Consider the following 21,855-nt stretch of genomic DNA (forward strand, 5'->3'; position numbering starts at 1 on the left):
ATTAGTTTTGGATTGTCGTTTAAGTACCTGATGTTGCGGACCTTCCGAACGAACTGTACAGAGGATGTCTTGAAGAGTACGAGATATAGGGAATAATTTCTAGGTCCCTAAGACTAGAAACTTAAAGACTCAGTAGCTTATAAAAATGATTGAAATTATGATTGAAATTGTAAACAGATACATGGTTTAAATGAATGAGTTCCATTAGGTGTATGACACTTAACACCTTGCACTACGATTTATCGTCAGATCAGTCAGAACTAATAGCTACAATATTAAAACGGTAGAAGAAAGTCGAAATGTTCAATTCGATAATCTGCAATCATTGACCATAAAAATTATAAATGAACTCGAAAGCTAGCTCTTGAAAATAGTGCAAGGTGTTGAACGAGTGTGATGAGTGAATTAGCAAGTGTCATAATCAATGAAATGTACATCATAAACGCAAGACGAACGAATAGAAGGAAATAGCGTAACGAAGAAGGGAAGATATACGGCGAAAGAACGGCGACAGATGAGTAAGAGTAGGGGTAAAAGAAAACCACGTGCAACAACGTCGGCACAAAATGAGTGCCGGCCGGTATATTAATTCTGCATTTAAAGCTGCGGTCAGGGCACACCGGTCTCGGTGGTCGAGTGGTTAGTACGAGTGTAGGTAGAGAACGCAACAATTCAGAGGGGTTCGCCGGGTGTAATGGCTGGTAATTAGAGTGCCATGATAGCAGGCTCCGCGAAACCAGTTATCTCGCTACGTGCATCGTGCATGCCCATACTGAAACCCTCTCCAGAACCAGAGTTCTCCCTACTACCTCTCCCGTTGCTGACCTCTTCTCTCCTTCCTTCTTCTTCCCTTTGGATCTCCCTCTTACCGATGTCTTCGACTTCTTCAATTTTGTCCTTTTTTGTCCTTTGACAAGGAAAATCTGTCGTGACCACTTCTCCGCAATAAGCGTATCGCGTTTGGGGTAGAAGTCGAGATACCTCGAACGTTGATTAACTAATTACATTCTCCGACCAATTTGAAAGAATTCTGAGAAAATTTGCAACATAAACGCGTCGTGCACTTTAGTTATCTTCTATGTCCCAAATGTTTTCGGTGCTACATATCGTTTTGTTAAGAGCCACTCACCTCGTTTTCGAGTATATTCAGGACTCCAAACGCAAGAACCGAGCTAAATAGAAGTTATCAACGATTAGTCGAATGATTGACCCGGTCGTTATCCGGCAGAATGCACGGTGATCGAATAAATTAGTAAATCGAGCATCCAAGGACTGTAAGATCATTTCCAAGAACGCGCTATGGAGTACGCCGTTTCAGTGAAAGGTATCGCGATGTTCAGAAATGGGAGACACCGATTCCGAACGTGTTTCAGACGCTCCGGTCGCCGCGAGTCGAACCGAGCTTTCTCATGCGGCCACTTTGAAAAATCACGGTATTAAAGCGAACCTTTGGACCCTTATCTAAGTTATTGTCCAGCCCTGGTAGTACCGTCGGAGATTGCTCGAAGGGAATAGCGCAAACTCGTATATGTAGAGACTGACGAGCGTGTGGGGGACCATACATGCAAAACGAGAGCGTGAAAGGATCCCGAGAAGGACGTAGCCTGATGCTCGAGGATCCTCTCCCCCTCTTTCGGGAAGCCTTATCAGTATCTTATGACGTGCATTAAAGGATTGAAAATGCCAAAGATTGTCAACGAGACCCTTTATCTGTCCATTAGCCAAACAGTCTCGTACGAATTTCACGCGCCATTCAGTGAGCGTGATGGACACCGAGAATCCTTTCGCTTCTACTGATCCCTTCTGTTCATAAATATGGAACGCTGCTGCGCGTGCAGCTTCTTCGATATTGAAGACCTACCTTCACAAGATTTTCTCCACATATTCAGTTCTACAATTCTCCAATTTTATCAATGCACCCAAGTTTCTGGATTTTAATATTTTTACAGTGACTTGTAAAATCTTTGAAGCTTCAGATCAATTCTGAATTTAAGTTCTGACACTTAAAAATTCTAAAATTAATTTCGATGAATTCAAATTTAAAATTTTTAATTATTCAAATCTTGTAATTGATATTTTCCGAAATTTCTCACATTTAATCAAGTTTGAAACCTCGAAACTCTTATGTGTCAGAACCCTCAACTTCTCCACATTTCCAAACCCCTAAACTTCCTCAAATTTCCTAATTACTCCCATTTAATTCTCCCTAAATTCTCAACTGAACAATCCCAAATTTGCACATTGCCAAGTTCCTAAATTTCTAATAGTCCAACCTCCAAATTTCCACACTCTTAACCCCTGTATTTCTATCTGATCAACCCTCAAATTTGCACATTTCCAAGTCTCTAAATTTCTAACTCTCCAACCCTAAAATTTCCACATTCTTAATTCCTATATTTTTATCTGATCAACCCCCAAATTTTAACATTACCTAGTCCCTAAATTTCTAACAGTCTAACCCCCAAATTTCCACATTCTTAATCCCTAAATTTCCAACTGTCCTACAAATTTCCTTGCGTCCCAAATTCGCGAGGCTGAAATAAAAAATTAAATATCAAAGTAACGAGGACGGTGGAATCGGTGTTAGCCGGCAAAAATGGAATTGAATCGGATAATTCGTAGAGAACCGTAGCGATACGTAGAAGTTAGAAAGTCGCAGGGCAACGTGGAAACGATTCAGCGAAAAGCCGAAACAATTTAATGGGAGGATCGACAAATTGCGCTTCTTTCGCGATTAAACGGTGCACTTGCACTCCCCTCGAGTATAATCGAGGTTTTGCTGTTTGGAAAAAAGGCATCGCCGACTTGGTTGCCTGTATTCCGTGTGTTTTCGTGCCAGCTCGTCGCCGCGCAATGGAAAAAACCAATTTCCCCTGTGGCGAACGGATAGCGGGAGATACCAGAGAAAAAACGAAGAAAGAAGGGAACACGAGGGGGAAAAAAAGGGAAATTAACGTGCGATTTCCTAGACTCTCTGACCGATCGTGCCAAAGAGAACGAGCGTAGCCCAATTTAACACTTTGACTACCTCGTAAAATGGAAAAAACGCGTGTACTCGTGTACAAGTGTTCTAAGAGTTTAAACATCATCGAACGTGGAAATTAAAAATGTCAATTTTCTACAAGGAAGATTTAAGAGTTAACGAGAGTCCTGTACGGTTGCCGCATCTGTCTTGAGAGTACCAGACTCACTGACAGTACAAAACCGACGGTAACAGGCGATGCTCGAAAGAAGACATTCCGTTCTTTTACTTATATCTTAACGCCATCGGAATCGTGACGTTTCGTGACACACAGCCAGCCAACAGAACTTCATAAATAATATAGAAGTCTGTAACAAGACCGCTTGTTGAATCCACGCGAGAACGTAAATCAATACGTATGCGAGTTCATAGTTCCCAGACTGTTCGCGAAACAATTTACGGACAACTTCAATGGTACTACAGAGACAACTTAAGCCGGTGGAAAATTTCACGTATCAATCCGGCGGTTAGATTAACGGTGAGCAGCAATCTGATAAATCTTGCCTAGATGCCCATTAGATTTGCGGATCATCGTACAAAGAGCGTTTTCAGTTCTCCTTAAGTCTCCAAGCGTTTGCATGATCTGTGTGTGTTTGTGTCTTTTATCCAATATACACGAACTGAATTCTGTGGACGCGTGTATATTCCGCATGTTTCATGCTCATTGGTTCCCCTTTCACATGAACTTTGTGCCGAGGCAAAGCGGTCTCGTCCTCATTTAACGCTCGCGCTAAACCGCTAGATCTAGCAAGCTTGCGACCGAGTACGCGCTCGCTAACGTTTCTATTCCATTTATGGACGGATAATTAGTTCGAGCCGACTGTACCATCGCGCGTCGATCTTTAGCGATTTGGCCCTGTCCGATCTCTGCCTCGCGATTTCACCGCCGGTTCACGTGCCTCCTATCGATGCTCCGCTACTAATTTATTTACAGTAGAAAGCTCCTTTTAGACCACCCTTGCGAAAATCAATCTTGATTAATCTTTATGCAATTTTTAATCTACCAGCAATTGTTAATTTACCAGCTCCGTATATTTTTTCAGTAGTAGCTTGTCACGAAATGTCGGAGTTTTTGAGGTATTATAAAATATTATTCATGGTACAGTTCGAAGAGGTTAAAATGGCTGCATGAATTTTTGATGAGACCCTTCGTTATAATCGTCTCATCAATTATTTTGTGTAATTCGTTAAATTATCTGACAAGTATGAAAAAATGAGCAAAATTGCATATTAACAAGTTTTATCCGAAGATTTATTTTGGAAGATACATGTGATAAAATATTAATATACGGCTATGAACTAACGTTATGCAATGCATCAAACTGTGTCGACTTCGATATATCCGTTTAAGATAAACAGGGGTCTCTGAAGATTCGAGTCGTATGAATTTTCAATCGCCTCTCGTGTACCGTGTCGAAGAAAAGGTGGAGGGCAGGAAAAATGCGAGCCACGCTAGCCACGGAATAACAAACTGCATATTTATGAGTTTACTCTGAAAACGGATCTTATGCCACCATGCGTTTTCGTCGAACGATCCTTAACGCTTTCAAGATTGACGCACCGTATGCGTTCCATGCATGCTGTTCGCTGTTGTTCGATTACTTGAATAACATTTTATTTGTCATTTCATTTACTTATTTTTAGTACTGATTATAGCGTACTTTGGTGCTGGACACTTTATATTACTTTAGGTTCACGTTAATATAAGGTTATGTTATGTTATGATGCGGTTATGTGCGAGATACATGTTATGTGCAGTGACATATGTGCTTTTACTGCACTTACACAATAAAATATAATAACATAAAAATATTGTAATAATTTGTGAGTTTGCTATACTATTTATAATTGACCATCTTACAATCAGATTAATTCTAACCACCGACTTATTTTGTTGCAGGTTACATCACTGAAGGAGATCCAAGGTATGTACATATGTGTGACTATTATATACATTACGAAATTCGAAACATCACATAGTAAATCCACAGCAAGCACTGTTGGACACCTAGTATAATGATAAGTAGTAGATCGGCTACTCGTATGTACGTATATGACCTAACGAGATTGCCAGGTACATGCATAAGAATGTGCCGTTAATTAACCGCGCCGTATCGACCATCTGATTGGCTATTTAATTGGATTAGCCATGGCGAGCGTAGTTTCTATACGAGGGCGAATACACGGGACCAGTCTGTACGTACATAGTAATTACGTTAGTACCTTTGGTATACCTGTTACACGAACCAAGTGGGTGCTGTGGTACCGAATGCCAATCGCGTCTCGTATTTTTCCTTTCTTTCGTTTCTTCTCTCCCTTCTCTCTCGCCGGTCTTTTTCACTCGACCGTTTCTGCATCTCGATTCCGTTCATCGCTGACACGGTCCGTCTCTCTGTTCCCTTATTTTCTACAATCACGGGAATTACCATAAATCACCATTCCTCGCGGTACCTTGTACTTTTGTTAAACAACCATGGCAAAATCGATCCGGGGTACCGCTATCTGATCGACGCCGTTCAGCCGCTACCACTTTGCGGCTATCAGCTGAGAACCGACCGGCACTTTAGCTATCTTAATTCAGAAAATCTGCTGATTTATTGTCGGAACCTAACTACTTTTGACGTACCAGATAATTAACCTACTCTCGAATGCATGCTTCACGTGTGGGTCTCCTACTTAACTTTTCTGCAATAATCAAATTTAATCTTTTATTCTTGATGATGTTTTATTATTGATGTTTCATTATTCATGATACTCCAAACATTCTATTCTTTGAAGTACATCTACTCTTTATTGGAATCATTAATTTTTCGTTTATATAAATATAACAATTTCCTAAAATTAAAAAATGCTTTGCAACTTAGTAAAACACACATAGATGACAATAACGGTTAAAACTTGTAGCGAGTTAATTTAACAATCTACGTAACAGCAAGATCGATTATCGTCAAGCTCTAAAATGAGGTTATGTAAATTCTAGCAAACTTGTAGAATTTATACATGTGATTTCGAAGAAGTATTTTAAAAAATACTCGCAGCTTTGTGAATTGTATAAACATAAAATAAATACGACGCGAATGTAAAAATGTCGACAGAATCGATTCGCGTTCTTTGACAAGCAACGAAACGAGGAGGGAAGCGAGCGTTTAAAGGTCGTTCGCGAAGCGAAATGAAGCGTTTGAAGGCGAACGTGGGTGTTACCACGAGTTTTACACGTAACATGCTGGTCACTTTGGCGAAGAAACGTTCGTACATGATGTAACGGCGTCGTAACGTTGGTCGACTTTCAGAGAAGCGAGTCTTGAGTATTTAACTGTTTCTTTACGGAAGCCGTCGAATTCGATGAAGTGTTAAACCGGGAAGGACTTTGATTTAACTCGAAAATAAAATTGGAAGCAAAATAAAATCGATTGAAATTCAGTATTTTATTATTGTTGCAAATATTAATGCTACATATGTTATAAATATATTTTAGTCATGATCACAGCGTTACAGAATTCAATAACGTAGTTGTGGATGAATAACATTAATTTACGTACGTGAACGATATTTTCACCACAAAATGTATAAAACATAACTTTGGAAGTCATTTTCCAGTACGCGATCAGTTTCATGATATTTGAAGCATGTCTCTGTTATTATTCCGTTTTGATTTGCATGCAAAACGCGGATCAGCCTCGAAACGTTAACATTTCAACGATGCCTCCTTCAGTTGTATCGAAGAATCTTCGTTGCCTTATCAACGATCACGTAGATTTGCATTTAAAATATTTCATTTGAATAGGAAAAATTTAATAAAGGAGCTCGATTTTTCTCCCCGTCTGTCTCTTAGCTCGGAGACTTTTTAAAGAAACTCTTTGTTTAAATATACAGCGGGTTTTGTTGTACCCGTGTCGTTTCCGTGCGACGTTCGTTAGAATTTTTACCTAGCTGACAGCACGGTAGCGAACCGGATTCGATTCAAAGGGAAGTTCTCCAAAGCGAACGGCTACGTGTGGCGCGACAATAGATTTCAATTCCATGTGGCCCCGTAGACAGCGTGGGTAGACTACATGCTGCAAATCGTCAGTGGGATTGTTAACGCGTGTCACTCCATACGCCGCCATGGCACAGTCATAAATACATACACCTCCTTGTGTTTCACGATACGTATTTTGTCGTACAATGCCGTTTACGAAGTGGACTCGGTTTCTTAATACGGTACATACTGTACGTGCCCTTTTATATTTGATATTAGCTCCGGTTACTTCATTGTCTGTGTTGGCTCAATGCTGTTTTGCGAAATACTCGAATTCCGTATCTTAGCTACTGGGTGGGTTTTTCGATTTACGAAATCGTTTAACGATGAAGGCTCTGCTGATAACTTACGATTTGCAAGAATATAAAAATGACCAAATACTTTCACATTGGTTTGGAGAAATTGGAGACATTACTTGATGTAACATGAATTTAATATTACTGGCAATTTAGTATAATTGTATTCTTCGAATTTTCTGAGGAGACATGCTGAACGAAATCGAACAATTATTTTACTGTAGAGTTTATTTGGAATTTGTAGAAGAAGGGGGACAATCTTAGTATGATTATGGTATATTGTCCTAATGTAATCAAGACAATTAAAGTATAAAAGATGTTAAAATGATTGGACGGTATGATGAATTTTAACTGCAACATCTATCGTGCGTCGACAAGGAAGATACGATTCCTCCCCGAATGGCTTTTAATTCGTCCATGGAAGATATCGATGGAATTATCGTGGACGTTAATCAGGATATCGGAAAATGAATTTCGACCGGGGGGTTAGTTTTTGTAGCAGCTGCGCGCCCCATTCTGGAACTGTTAATTGTGCCATTTTTCGTGCGTCCGCCATAAATACAATACGGGACCGAAGCGATATGATGCATGGCGCGATACACATAAATATCAACGGTGTAGTAAAACGGCGATACGAGAGGGGGCAGCGCGAATATCAGCGTGTCTGTAACTCACGGCGTGGTCACCGGCTAACAAACACGATTCTTTTCCTGGGCCAGTATAAATAATTATCCGTTTGACAGGCGGTCGTTAACGAGACCTAATGGGCTACAAAGTAGAAACGGTTATTATTTTCCGTCTAAGCCGGCCGTTTCATCGCTGCTCAATTATCCAATCTTTCCGTGGTACGAACGCCACGAATCGGTTTTGCGGTTCAGCTCGGGACCTCGAACGTATTTGTCTCCTCTTCGAGCAATAAGACACGCAGAAGCAGGATTAATGCTGCAATTTTCCATCGATGTCGAGAAGGGTCGAGCGTGAACGTCACACGATGAAATCGATTCTCTCCTCGGTTACAAATCGACGGATCGAGATCGAGAAGGTCGTCGACGATCGATAACGAGGCTCCCTGAATTCTCGCCTCGTCAGCGAAACCTGCTTATATCGCCAGTTCGCGAGGGCAATTACCGCGATGAATAACGATTTTCGGCGTAGGCGTGCGTACACGAGCCACTCGTAACCGATCGCGAGATGAATGCGACGCGTACGACCCGCGGCTACGAATCGCGGTATTTATAGGCGTGCTGTATCGCAGCCAGATTAAGTAGATAAGCCCTCGATACGAGCCGATTCCGATTGTCTTCGACCTGGCTGCGCACACCTCGGTCCTCGTTGCATCGGCCTCTGGTTTATAAGGCGTTGCACTTGCCGTTGCCGCCGTAACCGGCTTCTTATTGTAATTTATATATGGTGGATCGTAATTCAATGGTATGATCGAGAGAGGGCTGGCTCCTCTTGCTGCGGCACACAAAGATCGAATCTATTTTATGAGAATCGTCCATTTTCTTTCGATCAACCTGGACCGAGAAATAACCGTGTTAATGAAATATTCGTGAATTATTAAGGTTACCGCAAATTGATTTTCTTAATTTCATTTCTCAATTTACTGGTTCGCTTCGCAGATTTAATTTTAGCCGTTTTTTTCTTTGGCAATATACGTGTCGGGTATAAATACTAATTAGAGCAATTAAAGACAATTTATTATATACTCTTATGGAGAGTAGTAATATTTTTACTAATTGCTTCTTTGGGACTATACAAGTTAGAACAAAATTTATTTTTCTGTTTGAGTTGCAATTTTCATGATTTGTTAACCTATGACCTACTTCGAGAATGATAAACCTGACTCGTATTTTTATTGCAATTGGTTTTTGGACTCAATTCTAATAATTTGTATAATCAAGGATGAAGTTGAAATATGCCTAACACTTCACCTTCCTCTAGTAGTCTTAATGAAGCAATAATCCGGTAGATGTAAATGACGGTGCCCACAAAATTATAGGTTAAGTAAAATGATTAAATAAATTGTAAAACAACTTGCATTTAGAAAATTAGTCTCGAACTAGTCAGAAGAGGATATCAGAGGTATTAAGAGGTTACGTATTTAGCATTGGTCCCCAGTAAGGTAGCCTGACTTAGATATTAATGTAATACATAATCGGCCGTAGATTGGAGAGGCAGTACCCGGCGAGCAAGATGAATGAACCTTGCAGAGCTCAAAAGGCATGCGGTTGATCCAATGTGTCGTAATCCTGACCCCGTGAGGCAGCACGGTCTATGGTTCGGCCATATTCCGTGTCTTAGCTGTATATCCGTTTAATCTGTTCGGCATACATCGACAGCCGGCATGCAACTCGCTCGCGCGCGTGCACGTTCGCCTACACGTTATATTGTAAATAATAGCGGCGATCGGAGAGAAAACTTCGATTGTAGTTAGCCGCTATCAGATCTTGGCTAAGTGAACAAGGAGTGTCTGGGAAAACGCATACGATCTATGTATAGTACGTATGTCTCCGCGTGAAAGTCGACGATTTTTCCTATTACAGCTTTGACGACCGTTTTTCCGCCGGATTTTATGGGTCCCTCTTTTCCAAAGGAGACGCCGCGTCGTTGCGAATTCTTCGCCAAGAATTTTCCAATCACCGCTGTCTCCATGTCGCGTTTAATGTTGCTTCCTGGGACATTGGCTTACCGATACCTGGGCATTTATGGCCGTGATTTACGCTCGAACTTGTTCGCATACGACTCGTCATCCGACGGCTACGAGCGGAGATGGTTATCTGCAATATTGTGCAAGGATAAAAGTGTAGGCTCTGTACCGTGAGTAATGGAATCTTGAAATCGTGCAGAAATCGGGGACGTGTACAATACCGAGCAGATGTTGTTACTCTTTTTAAAGACTATAACGGAGATCGACGTAGGTGAAATTTCTAATATACATCTTTTATTGTTAGAATGAGTTTATACATTTATGATTCGTGCGTGTAAGGTATATTTAATGTAAGACGGTGATTATAGTAAATTCACTTAAATTGATTATTTATAGGAAAAGCAAACGAGAGGAACATTCGAGGGCTCTTAAGGATAATGATGTACTAACAGATTAAAAAATGAAATTGAAAGATTAAGTACTGTTAATCTGTACATAGTGTGTGACAAACATGTTTTCATGAGAAAAATTATTGCTTTATAAAACTTACTTAAATTGCAATATATCAGTGTACGAATAAACTGTATAATATAAACTGTACATCGAAGGATGTTTGATAGCTTCAGGCGAATGAACACGGTTTCGATACCTTTATGGTGAGCTCTTCAGGCCCGATTCGTCATAGTTGATACTTCCTGAAGACGGTCGCCTTAAAGGCCGGTTCACAAGTCTGGAAATAGCCTACGTATTAGGCAACTACATCAGGGTATAAATTACAATTGGCGGAGTACCGCCTCGATGGAACGTGTCTTCTACAACGAGAAAGTACGTGACGCTAGTCCTCGCATCGTCGTAGATAAAGTAATCTCTATTGTCTAACGTGACAATGAATAATTCGTGGGTTGGCGATAACGATGCTTAAAGCCCTCCGCGAATGGCCGCGAGTTTGAGATTTCACGGGGGAAAGCGTGCGTTCCACAGACGCCCTCGCTATCATCGCATCGTTCGAATCGAACGTTTTACTCTTGAAAAGGTGTATCCGTTAGGTAACACGCGAAAACACGATTACGACACCGAGTTCGTTCTCCGTATCGTTTCGCTGCATCCGGCAAAAATTATGTTTCTCCGCGATCGAGGGATACGATGCTTCCTCACGGAAGAGAAGATTCAACTCGCGGAGAAATTACGGAAGAAATTACCGGGTTGCCGCGGAAATTGCACGTCTTTTCGGTTGCGCCACCATTCGATTCTTTATTCCGGGCTGAGCACAAAGGAATCGCATTCCATTTTTCTTTCTTCGCGTTCGTTTCTTACGGGGGTAAATCAAAATTCTAAGCGAAATTCGTTTAGACCTGTGCTGCATCGGATTTTGTTATATCATCGAATATTTGAAAAATCCGTGACCGAATGAAATTCAGCTCATGGTTGCTTTCCTGGTAAATGTGTCATTTGCCGGGAAGCGAATTATATTTTTATAACGTAAGATAACTGCTTGGATAAGTAAATTTCATACAATAACTTATAATTTGGTTGTATTAATTAAATGAACTGTGTTTAATAACGGTATATTATCATACCTATATATAATTTGGATTGCAGAAGTGTAGTTGTATACCTAACAATTTAATGATATGTTTCATACGCACATTACCGCGAAACGTAAACGGAGCTGCGATAAAACGAAAAAGAAACGACACTGCATAATTATTTCCATAATATTCCCATTATAACGGAAGATTAATAAAATTCATACACGTCACGGATCACTATAAAGCAAAATTTCATACGCCCTTTGCTTCGATACAGAACATACGTCGAATGTTTAACTCGTTTCGATCGAATATGCCCCGCAGCATCGTACGCATGACTGGCCACGTTAATAAAAATGTTCCTCCGCACAGAATGACACATGAACGAATTCCATCGATCGACGTCTAATTGAAACCCTTAACGACACGTTGCGATAAAAATCCAAGAGTTAGGTGAAACGCGTTTGTCACCGGTCCGTGATCCGCCGGCAGAAATCGCGAGTGTATCGCGTTATCCGTCGAGCCATCGTTTCAACGCTCGTGACACAATTCTCTATTTAGTGATCGTTAACCCATTTCAACTATCGCACTGGGCTTAACGAGATCGTATGTGTTTGATCGTCTGAGGTAGATTATCGACGTGTCGACGAGATAGAATCATCTATGGGGAAAGGAGCATGAGAGAGTTCCTTTGATTATCTGCAGTTGCGAAATTGCTGAATGACGTGCGGTTCGAAAGGAATAGGAAAAGTTAGGATATAACGGATGCAATACAACGAGTGGCAATTTAATGTGTAGTGTGTGCTTTAATCAACTCTAGATTTCATGCTTGACGATCAAACGTAATTGGTGGTGATCTAACGCATAACAATATGGGTAGTAATCTAACGTGGGTTTGACACACGTTATCTAATTAAATTAGATTTATAATCACTATCACTGATGACATACATGAGATACAATGCGTGACCTACCTACGCGTAGTGACCTAACGTGTGGTGATCTAATGCCTAACAATATAACGGGTAGTAATCTAATCTGCAGTAATTTCATGAGTAGTAATTTCTAAAATGCAGTTATCTAACACGTTGCAATTCAACACATGATGATCCAATGCATTGTAATTTCTAACGTGCAATATTTTAACGCGTAGTAATTTAACGCATAGTAATTCCGTGCGTAGTAATATCGAGCGCGCAGTAATCTAACGCGCAGCAATCGAGCGCGCAATAATCGAGCGCGCAGTAATCTAGTATATAGTAATTCAACGTTCAGTAATCTAACGCCTAATAATCTAGTGCATGGTAATCTAACGGTTAATAATATAACACGTGATAACTTAGAGTGTAGTGACAGTAATCTAACTCGTAATATTTTAACATGTGACTTAATCTATCGCGTAGTAAACTAACGGGAAATAATCTAACGACTAATAAAATACCTCCACAATCTTTACACGGTAATAATAATTGTTAACACAGTGTAAACGTCCGTGGATTTTTCAGATGCCTAAAAATTTTTAACGAATAAAAAAATTGTAATCGTGACGTTTGCGGAGATATTTAGAGGGAAATAAAATATTTGGAGAATCCCGGTAGAAGCATTCCCGGTGTGTACAGTAAAATACAGCGGAACGACGCGTAAGATAGTGTTTCATTGCGTCGTAAATTAAGCATGGAAAGAAATAGTGGAAGTGGATTGGAGAGAACGACGCGAAACTCGCGTCTGATTAATGTTGGTAGATATCACTGTGTTTTTGAATACAATCGGTCTCCGGTGGCATTTCAATTTGCAACTTCGTTGCTGCTCAAGATAAATTGTTGCTATGCACGATTTGTTATTTGGAAGATTGATTCTCACGTTATTTTAAGAAATTACCGGTGTCAAACTTTTGATTGCGCGTTTAGTAATACTACCTGTATTTTCTTACGTCTCTATCTTCTACTCATTCGTCGCCAAGGAATTCCACTTAATTATCGCATAAAGCTTCAATCCTTAAACCTTACCCTACCTTCTCTAATTCAGTTAAATTTACAAAAATAAAATGCAATTATATGGGGTTTATTGTATATTAAATATATAAAATATACATACATATAGGCATGTCAATGATTTATAGATAACATATAATGACACGATTATTTGAATTTCTCTTTAATTGCTACAGTAGGTATAAGCAAAATTTTGCTTCACAAAACAGTCAAATAATAAATACAATTTCCTATAAAGCCGGTTAATACATTCTAGATGCATGTCTTATTGGTTGACCTGGATAAGGTTCTTAGTAGAAGGTCGATATGTTGAAAGTGACGAAGTATGGAGTTGATACAAAGCTTCAAAAAATTATTAATATTGATCAACCCACAACCTTATTCATGTTTCTTTAATTGACCAGTGTGATATCTCCGACAGCTTTACTTAAGACAAATGTAATTAAACATACCATCAAAATAAACTACATATCAATTTGTACGTACATGCCTTCCACAAACAAAAATGTCAAAAATAGAAGCCTGTCAATATCATCCATGAAATGCTTTTAAAAATATAAAAATCAGGGCAGTAAATAATACCGTGTCATAAGAATGAAATGAGTTGTCTCGCGTTTAATTTCACACCCTGTCCGTCCCTCAGAAGCAGTGTCGAGGAGGATCGATGAGCGATACACGGAACACGCTTGATACCGACAAACGACTTTGGGAGTGGTCTCGTGACTACCGCGAAAGCAATGCATGGCAATTGCGATGTTTATTATTACAACGTGGTATCTGACTTGTACCGTGTTAGGCGTGAAACGGTCGGGCAGGTCGGGACCCCATTCCTTATCCCGTGGCAAGCCGGTGAAATGAATTCTTCGTGTAACACGTGCACGTGTGCGCGTGAACGACACCGAAGTTAGCCTCGATGGTCCTGCTAAGGGGGTCCCCGTGCGCATACGACCACTATTTATGGGTTATTAATGTCCAACAGGAAAATGCAATACACCGTGCTGACCCAGAAATGACAGCCAGACGGGATAAAGGGGTAATTTCTCCGACGCGAATACTTCGTTATCGATGTCGTGTCAACGAACTATATTCTGTCTTACGTAAATCGTTCATGCTATCTCTTTTTTTGGAAGGTGATTTACCTCACTCATGGTGAGGTAAATTTATAAGAATGAAGTTTTTTGTCATGTTACCTTACTATTAGTAACATCACCATTATCTAAAATTACCATTAGGCTTGTCACATGCCTCATTCTAATAGGGTAAGCGAATAATGAAGTTCACTGATGAGGTAAATGTATAATGAAGTTACCCATTTTGTTGATGATGAAGTAAATGAATAACGACAAAGTTATTTACTTCTGTTACTGATTGCAAGATAAAAAATGATGAAGTCAACAAATGACAACCAAGTAAACGATGAAGTAATGAACGACGACAAATATATTAAAATACTCATTCTATATGGATAAACTGAAAATTTTTGAACAGAAAAGTTCTCGGTACGTTATTTTGAATCGAAAGACAGAAGGTTTTTCCATTTCCATTCAGGCGAAAGAATGAAGCCAGCTCATTTGCCCTCTCCCTTCTGGTAGCCGATGCAAACTTCAACAACCCTGAAACTTTCCATGTTAATCTCTTACTCGCACCCCTCCAGAGGGTCTATCCCCCAGCATGGAATAACATAAAACTTTTCGTTTCTCGCACCCCGTAGCATCGTCTCTACCCTTGCTTGGGTGACGTCGCTCAGGACTTTTACTTTTAAATCATTCAGCCCGATGCCCGTTACATTATTCAACCGCTAACACCTCGCGATGCGGATTTCTCGAGATCCTCGCCTCTTCTTTCGTATCTGCGTGACTGCTCTCCGTATTCTCCGGCCTAGGAAACTTTCCGAGAAATTCTTTGTCAACAATTCTTGGACCCGAGCTTTCTACACGTACAACGAATTCGTTGCTTGTATGACTCAATTTTTGGGTTCGAAGTCATTTCGAACAAAATTTTCCAAATTTCAACCTTCAAGTATTCACCCTTCCAAAACTTCAATCTCCAAGTTTACACTCTTAAATTTCCAACTCTGCAAATTTTTACACTCTCAAATTTCCAACTCTGCAAATTATTAATCTCCCCCAAATTTCCAACACTCTAAATTTCCATCTCCAACACTTCCAACTTTTAAAACATCCCCACCCAAATTTTCACCACTCCCAAATTTTTAAATTTCCAAATCTTCAAATCTCAAAACTTCCCAACTTCCAATTCCACAAATTAAATTCACTAATTCTTAAGTTTAAAAATCACACCTCACATAACCTCACGTTCTAAAAATCCGTCCAGAAGGTCAGCGCACTTTCTCTCCCTAAAACTTCCATGCGATTTCAGTATCGCATTCTCGGTAGAGCGTTACAAAAATGGTTTTCTAATATACTGTACAGAGGCAGCGTTCTCAGCTTCATCTGTGTACGTTCATTCGGTCGTAAGAACAATCCACGTGTACTCAACTCGTCCATAAATTGTAATACGTACTTTTGGATTGCTTCCAGACGGTGCTCCGCGTCTCGTCGAAGCTCGAAGTCATGTGGAGGCGAACGATCCTAGTAAGAACGTCTCGTACGCTCTATTTCGATGTCACAGCTTGCGTTTATAAGCGCAAGACTGTATTACGGTAACTGACTGCTTCGGTAATGGTCGAGACACTCGCGTTCGTGCGAGCTCTTTTGTGTATTTCTCTGCTTCGTTGGTATGCGTTATCTCTTTAAATCAGATGACTTCAGTGACGATATTTTGTGCGACTGATAATAAATATTATTAATATCTTCGAGCCTAAACAAAATTTATATTTCTTAATATAAATTACTTAGGAATTGCGGAGTGTGGAGTTATGGCGCGTAGGAATTTCAGGGCGTGGAATTATGGCGCGTAGAAATTTCGGCGCGTTGAATTATGGCGCGTAGAAATTTTGGCGCGTGGAAATACGGCGCATAGAATTATGGTGCGTGGGAATTACGGCGCGTGGAAATACAGCGCGTGGAAATTTCGGCGCGTGGAATTATCGCGCGTAGAAATTTTGACGCATGGAAATACGGCGCATAGAATTATGGTGCGTGGGAAATACAGCGCGTAGATATTTCGGCGTGTGGAATTATGGCGCATAGAAATTTCGGCGCGTGGATTAAGGCGCGTAGAAATTTCGGCGCGTGGAATTATGACGCGTGGGAATTACGGCGCGAGGGAATATAGCGCTTGGAAATACAGCGCGTGGAAATTACAGAGCGTGGAATTATGGCGCGTGAAAATTGCGATGCGTGGTATTATGGCGCATAGGAATTTCGACGTGTAGAAATACAACGCGTGGAAATTAGGGAGTGTGGAATTATGGCGCGTAGAAATTACGCCGCGTGGAAATACAGCGCATGGAAATTACGAAGTGAAAAATTATATTCCTTAATAATTCGAAAACGAAGTTTCAAACCCCATTTTTACAAAGGAAAATCTCATTCAGAATCACGTCAGCTACCTTTTCAGTGACCTGCATTAATTGTGAGACACCCTGTATTTTCATTATAATAGGATTGATAGATGCATAGAATGGAAATACACGATATTTATTGTACTAGATAGTAATATTAAATAATATAATAATACACATCGGTTGCTCACGCCAAGGATTTATTGTAATATAGAACATTTTCCAAATACCTGCCCTTTAGTAGGATTTAATTTAATGACTTATTCCAGGGAGCAATTTCGATGCAACGCTGCGAGCATTAACTTAGCGGGGCTAATAATTAATCACGCTGCTCGATTCCCTCGCACACTAAGCATTTCCGTGTTTAATAACGACGTTAAAATCATTGGATACGTGCCGATGATTTAACGTAATTCCATTGAAATTGCTGATAATCGTGGCGGAGTAACAATTTTATATTCGAACGTGATATTATTGTACGGATCGTATAGGATTTCCGTACTCTTGTGCTGCTGACTCGAAATACACCTCTGCCGCATAAAATTGAATGTTATATTAATAAATAATCGCGTGAAATCGAATCCATCAAATTTACAAATTTCATAATACTCGATCTCCTGTTCCCCTTTGTGCATTAATTTTATAATCCCGCGGATGGTTTGGTCAGATCAGAAGGAAATAGTATTAAATAGTGCATATTAAATCGATCATTCCTGTGAACTATAATTACTGTTTAATCTAATGTTACGTAAAATTCGTGTACTGTAATTCAAAGGAAAATAGGATTTATAAAATTCAGATCGTAACTAAATTCATCAAATTTCACAAATTCAAATTTAAATTTATAAAATTTATATTTACATCTGTATTCATACAATTCAAATTTAAGTCTGTAAAATTTATAAAATATTGAAGTTTGTACAATTTATCGAACGCCAGATTTAAACTTTTTAAACTGATGAAACTCAAATTTAGATTTATAAAATTTGCAAAATTGAGCTGTGTATGAAATTGTATTTTTGCTAATCATAGTTACTGTTCATTTTAACAAGAGTACACCCATCTCTTTGAACATGTATACTATTATTTAACTGTACATTTATCGTTACATAATAAGTCATTTATATAGCAAGAACAGTCATGATCAATCTTTACTCAGGATGTAAGTAAATGAAATGATCCTGAACATTTCAATGCTATCATGTCAGTTTCAATGTTTACAGTAATTAGAAATTAAGAAACACGAAACATAATATAGTTAGCGATTTTTCTCATTAAAGGGCTTTTAGGAATAGTCCGTTTTTTCGCGTAGGTAGGTACAAGGTGTATCTGAAGAGCGAAGCAGGGGTCCTCGCAGAATTTTTCGCATGGTCCTCGAGGATCGCATAAGTGGCGGATTTTCTCGAGGACGTCACTTGTGCATAGCAAAAAATAATATTTACGGTCGCGCACAATGTTGGGGCCAACGGTCTCCGGTGCGTTCTTTTATTTGCCATAACTCAGGTGACAGACAGAGAGGGTAGTCGCATTCAGAAAGAGGAAGCGAACGAAACAGCGTTGGAACGCGTCGGACCCCTTTTCCTTTCCCAAAGTGATTTATTTCGTTTGGTGGCCGCGAGCATGCGCGGCCATTCAAACTTGGCAATTTTTGCCCGGGCTAATCTGAAGAAGCATGAGCGTTTAACGCGCGCTAAGATGTTATTAATCACCGGCGACCGCGTAGGAAGACGAAAAATCACGGGACAGGGGAAGCTCCGAGCGTTTAGAGGCGAGTTTTACACGAGGTATCCCGGGGTGATTGCACCAGCACCGCCTCTCGTATTCTCCCGGTTAAAACTGCGATTCCGCTAGAATCAAAATAATTTAAGTCCTCCGGGGGAGCGCTCGAGGGACGTCGCGTTTACGGAAACATTCCATGTACCTGTCGTATATATACGCGACTTCTGCTAGAGGAGCGGATTCCATCGCTGCTCGATGCAAAACTAACGAGAAACGAGCTAATGCCGTGAGAAGATTAACGATCTATCCCTTGAACGCTCGATCCATCTGTCGTTTGTTCCGCGTTGGAAAACGGAAGTTTGAAATACGTGCACCTGTTGGAAGAACGGAAATAGCTTGTGTGACCGATGTTTTGCGGTCGCAGTCATTTAGATCGACGATGGACACTTCGCGAACTCATCCTGCGCAAATGGCGTCCACTTGCGGTGCCTAATCGCTTTCTTAATTTATCATTTTTTCAAATATGCAAGTCTTTTCACATTACATTCCATGTATACGAGGTGTCATCATTAAGTTCCGGGATTGTGTCTGTTGTGACCAAACGAATGGCACGATTGACATGCGCTTGCAGAACATAAGAATAACAATCTTCGAGACATATGACACGAAGTTTGGAAGCGATATCTTCATTGAATTCTGTGTTATACAAGTTACGCTCTCCTTTACGAAATCACGATGGACTCCAAATTGGAACAGAGGGACATAAAAAAAAAGAAACATGGAAAATTGTCCTTCCTCACCCTCCGTATTCATCAGATTTGGAACCCTGTTTGACACGTGCCGATTTGACACGGTGGACGAGATTCAACGCGAATCGCAGCAGGTGCTTGACACGCTCCAACAAGAAGACTTCTAGGAAGCTTTCCAAAAATGGCGGAGGCTTTAGGATCGGTGTATAGCTGCACAAGGGGACTTAAGTGATCGCACCTCGTACATTTTTGAAACTCCTTATCACATAGGGTATTTCAATAGAAGGGTGTCTATAGTTTAAATGTTAGTGTCATAAAGATGTGTTTCTTCATAATATGTCTTCATATGTCAATGAGATTGACGATGTGTTTTACTTGGGAATTACGGAGTGTGGAGTTATGGCGCGTAGAAATTTCGGCGCGTAGAATTATGGCGCGTGGGAATTGCGGCGCGTGGAAATATAGCGCGTGAAAATACAGCGTGTGAAAATTACAGAGTATGGAGTTGTGGTGCGTGAAAATTACGGCGCGAAGAAATTTCGGTGCGTAGAAATTTCAGCCCGTAGAAATACGGCGCGTGGAATTATGGCGCGTGGGAATTGCGGCGCGTGGAAATACAGCGTGTGGAGTTATGACGCGTGAAAATTACGGCACGTAGAAATTTCGGTGCGTGGAATTATGGTACGTCGAAATTTCGGCACGTGGAATTATGACGCGTAGAAATTACGGCGCGTGGGAATTACAGCGCGTGGAAATATAGCGCGTGAAAATACAGCGTGTGAAAATTACAGAGTATGGAGTTGTGGTGCGTGAAAATTACGGCACGAAGAAATTTCGGTGCGTAGAAATTTCAGCGCGTAGAAATACGGCGCGTGGAATTATGGCGCGTGGGAATTGCGGCGCGTGGAAATACAGCGTGTGGAGTTATGACGCGTGAAAATTACGGCACGTAGAAATTTCGGTGCGTGGAATTATGGTACGTCGAAATTTCGGTGCGTGGAATTATGACGCGTAGAAATTACGGCGCGTGGGAATTACAGCGCGTGGAAATGCAGTGCGTGGAAATTACGGTGTGTGGAGTTATGGCGCGTAGAAATTTCGATGCGTGGAATTACGGCGCATAGAAATTTTGGCGCGTGGAAATATGGCGCGTCATGTAACTCTTGCTTTCCAACGTAATATTTTGGGGGATGATTTTCGTACTGTCAAAAAATAAAATGACACAATTTCTTACGCAATTAAAAACTGCTCCCAATTACAAACATGATTTTATGAAAAGATACTGTTCTCCAGATACTCAACAGATACTCAAATATTAAATATTTCAAAAACTTGAAAAAAGAGAATAAACAGTTAAACAAATGCGAATAAAAGCAGTCAAAATAATTTGTAAAGAGCCTATCCAAAACACACTTTTTTGTATAAAGTGAGCAGTGTTGCTGACGTCACTTGTTGCCCCAATCCGTTGTAACGTTTATCAATGATCGGCAAGTTCGAAACTATGCACCGCAATGAATGGAAATAATTTCGCAGAGAAGAGAAAATCGAACTTTCCAACTATCAAAGTGAATCGTTCTATCCGTGGTCGAGTACCAATCATCGCGATATCTCGGCCAAGTATCATCCCGTAAGTGGGATCAGAAGGGTATCGCGCAATCTTTAATGATTCTAATAATTTTTATTTGATTCCACTTTAAGCCGATCGCTTTCTAGGTAACGTTCGTTTTGCACGAACTTCACGCATCATCAAACTTTGAAACGAAGCACAAATTTTTACGCATATCAAGTGTTATAGAGGATAACTTTGTGGTGATAAATCATCTGGTTTGCTTATGATTGCAACTCACTTTTGAAATTTCTTATTTGAACAATTACAGATTCCGTTTCGACAGCTTGCAGGATACTGTACCGGGATGATTGTGATAAGTGGGATGAGCCAACATGATCTCTACCTAACGAGGATCATCTTCTACTATGTTGTTTCTGGCGCACTGCAAGTACAACGTGCAATTACAGTTTTACTTGGAAACTAAGCTGTGGGTACACTCTATGCTTTGGAATTATAAATGGAACTGTAAAAAACTAGTTAACATTTACAGTTTGCGGCCTCTTTTCGATGGGGTAAAAGATTCTGAAAAATTCCTGCGATTTGTTAGGTTAGAGATTTGGGAGGTTAGGAATTTTGGAGGTTAGAAGTTTGGGAGGTTAAAGATTTGAGAGGTTAGGGATTTAGGAGGTTATGGATTCAAGAGGTTAGAGATTTAGGAGATTAGGAATTTTGGGACGTTAGATATTTGGGAGGTTAGGGATTCAGGAGGTTAGAGACTTAGGAGGTTACGAATTTTGGGACGTTAGGGTTTTGGGAGATTGTAGATTTGAGAGGTTAGGGATTTGGGAGGTTACGAATTTGAGAAG

The 21,855-nt window shown here is 40.2% G+C and overlaps 1 protein-coding gene across 2 annotated transcripts in view; it reads left to right on the plus strand.

Annotated features, from left to right (window-relative positions):
* LOC100878040 (latrophilin Cirl) overlaps positions 1 to 21,855 on the plus strand; it is an 820,007-nt gene that overhangs the window by 72,703 nt on the left and 725,449 nt on the right. For both annotated transcript variants that reach the window (XM_076535691.1, XM_076535692.1), the window contains exon 2: positions 4,923 to 4,947. The gene's annotated coding sequence lies outside the window, so the exon portion shown is untranslated. The remainder of the gene's footprint in view (positions 1 to 4,922; positions 4,948 to 21,855) is intronic.

The sequence above is a fragment of the Megachile rotundata genome, chromosome 9 (genome assembly GCF_050947335.1).
Source record: "Megachile rotundata isolate GNS110a chromosome 9, iyMegRotu1, whole genome shotgun sequence".
In the NCBI taxonomy this organism is placed as follows: domain Eukaryota; kingdom Metazoa; phylum Arthropoda; class Insecta; order Hymenoptera; family Megachilidae; genus Megachile; species Megachile rotundata.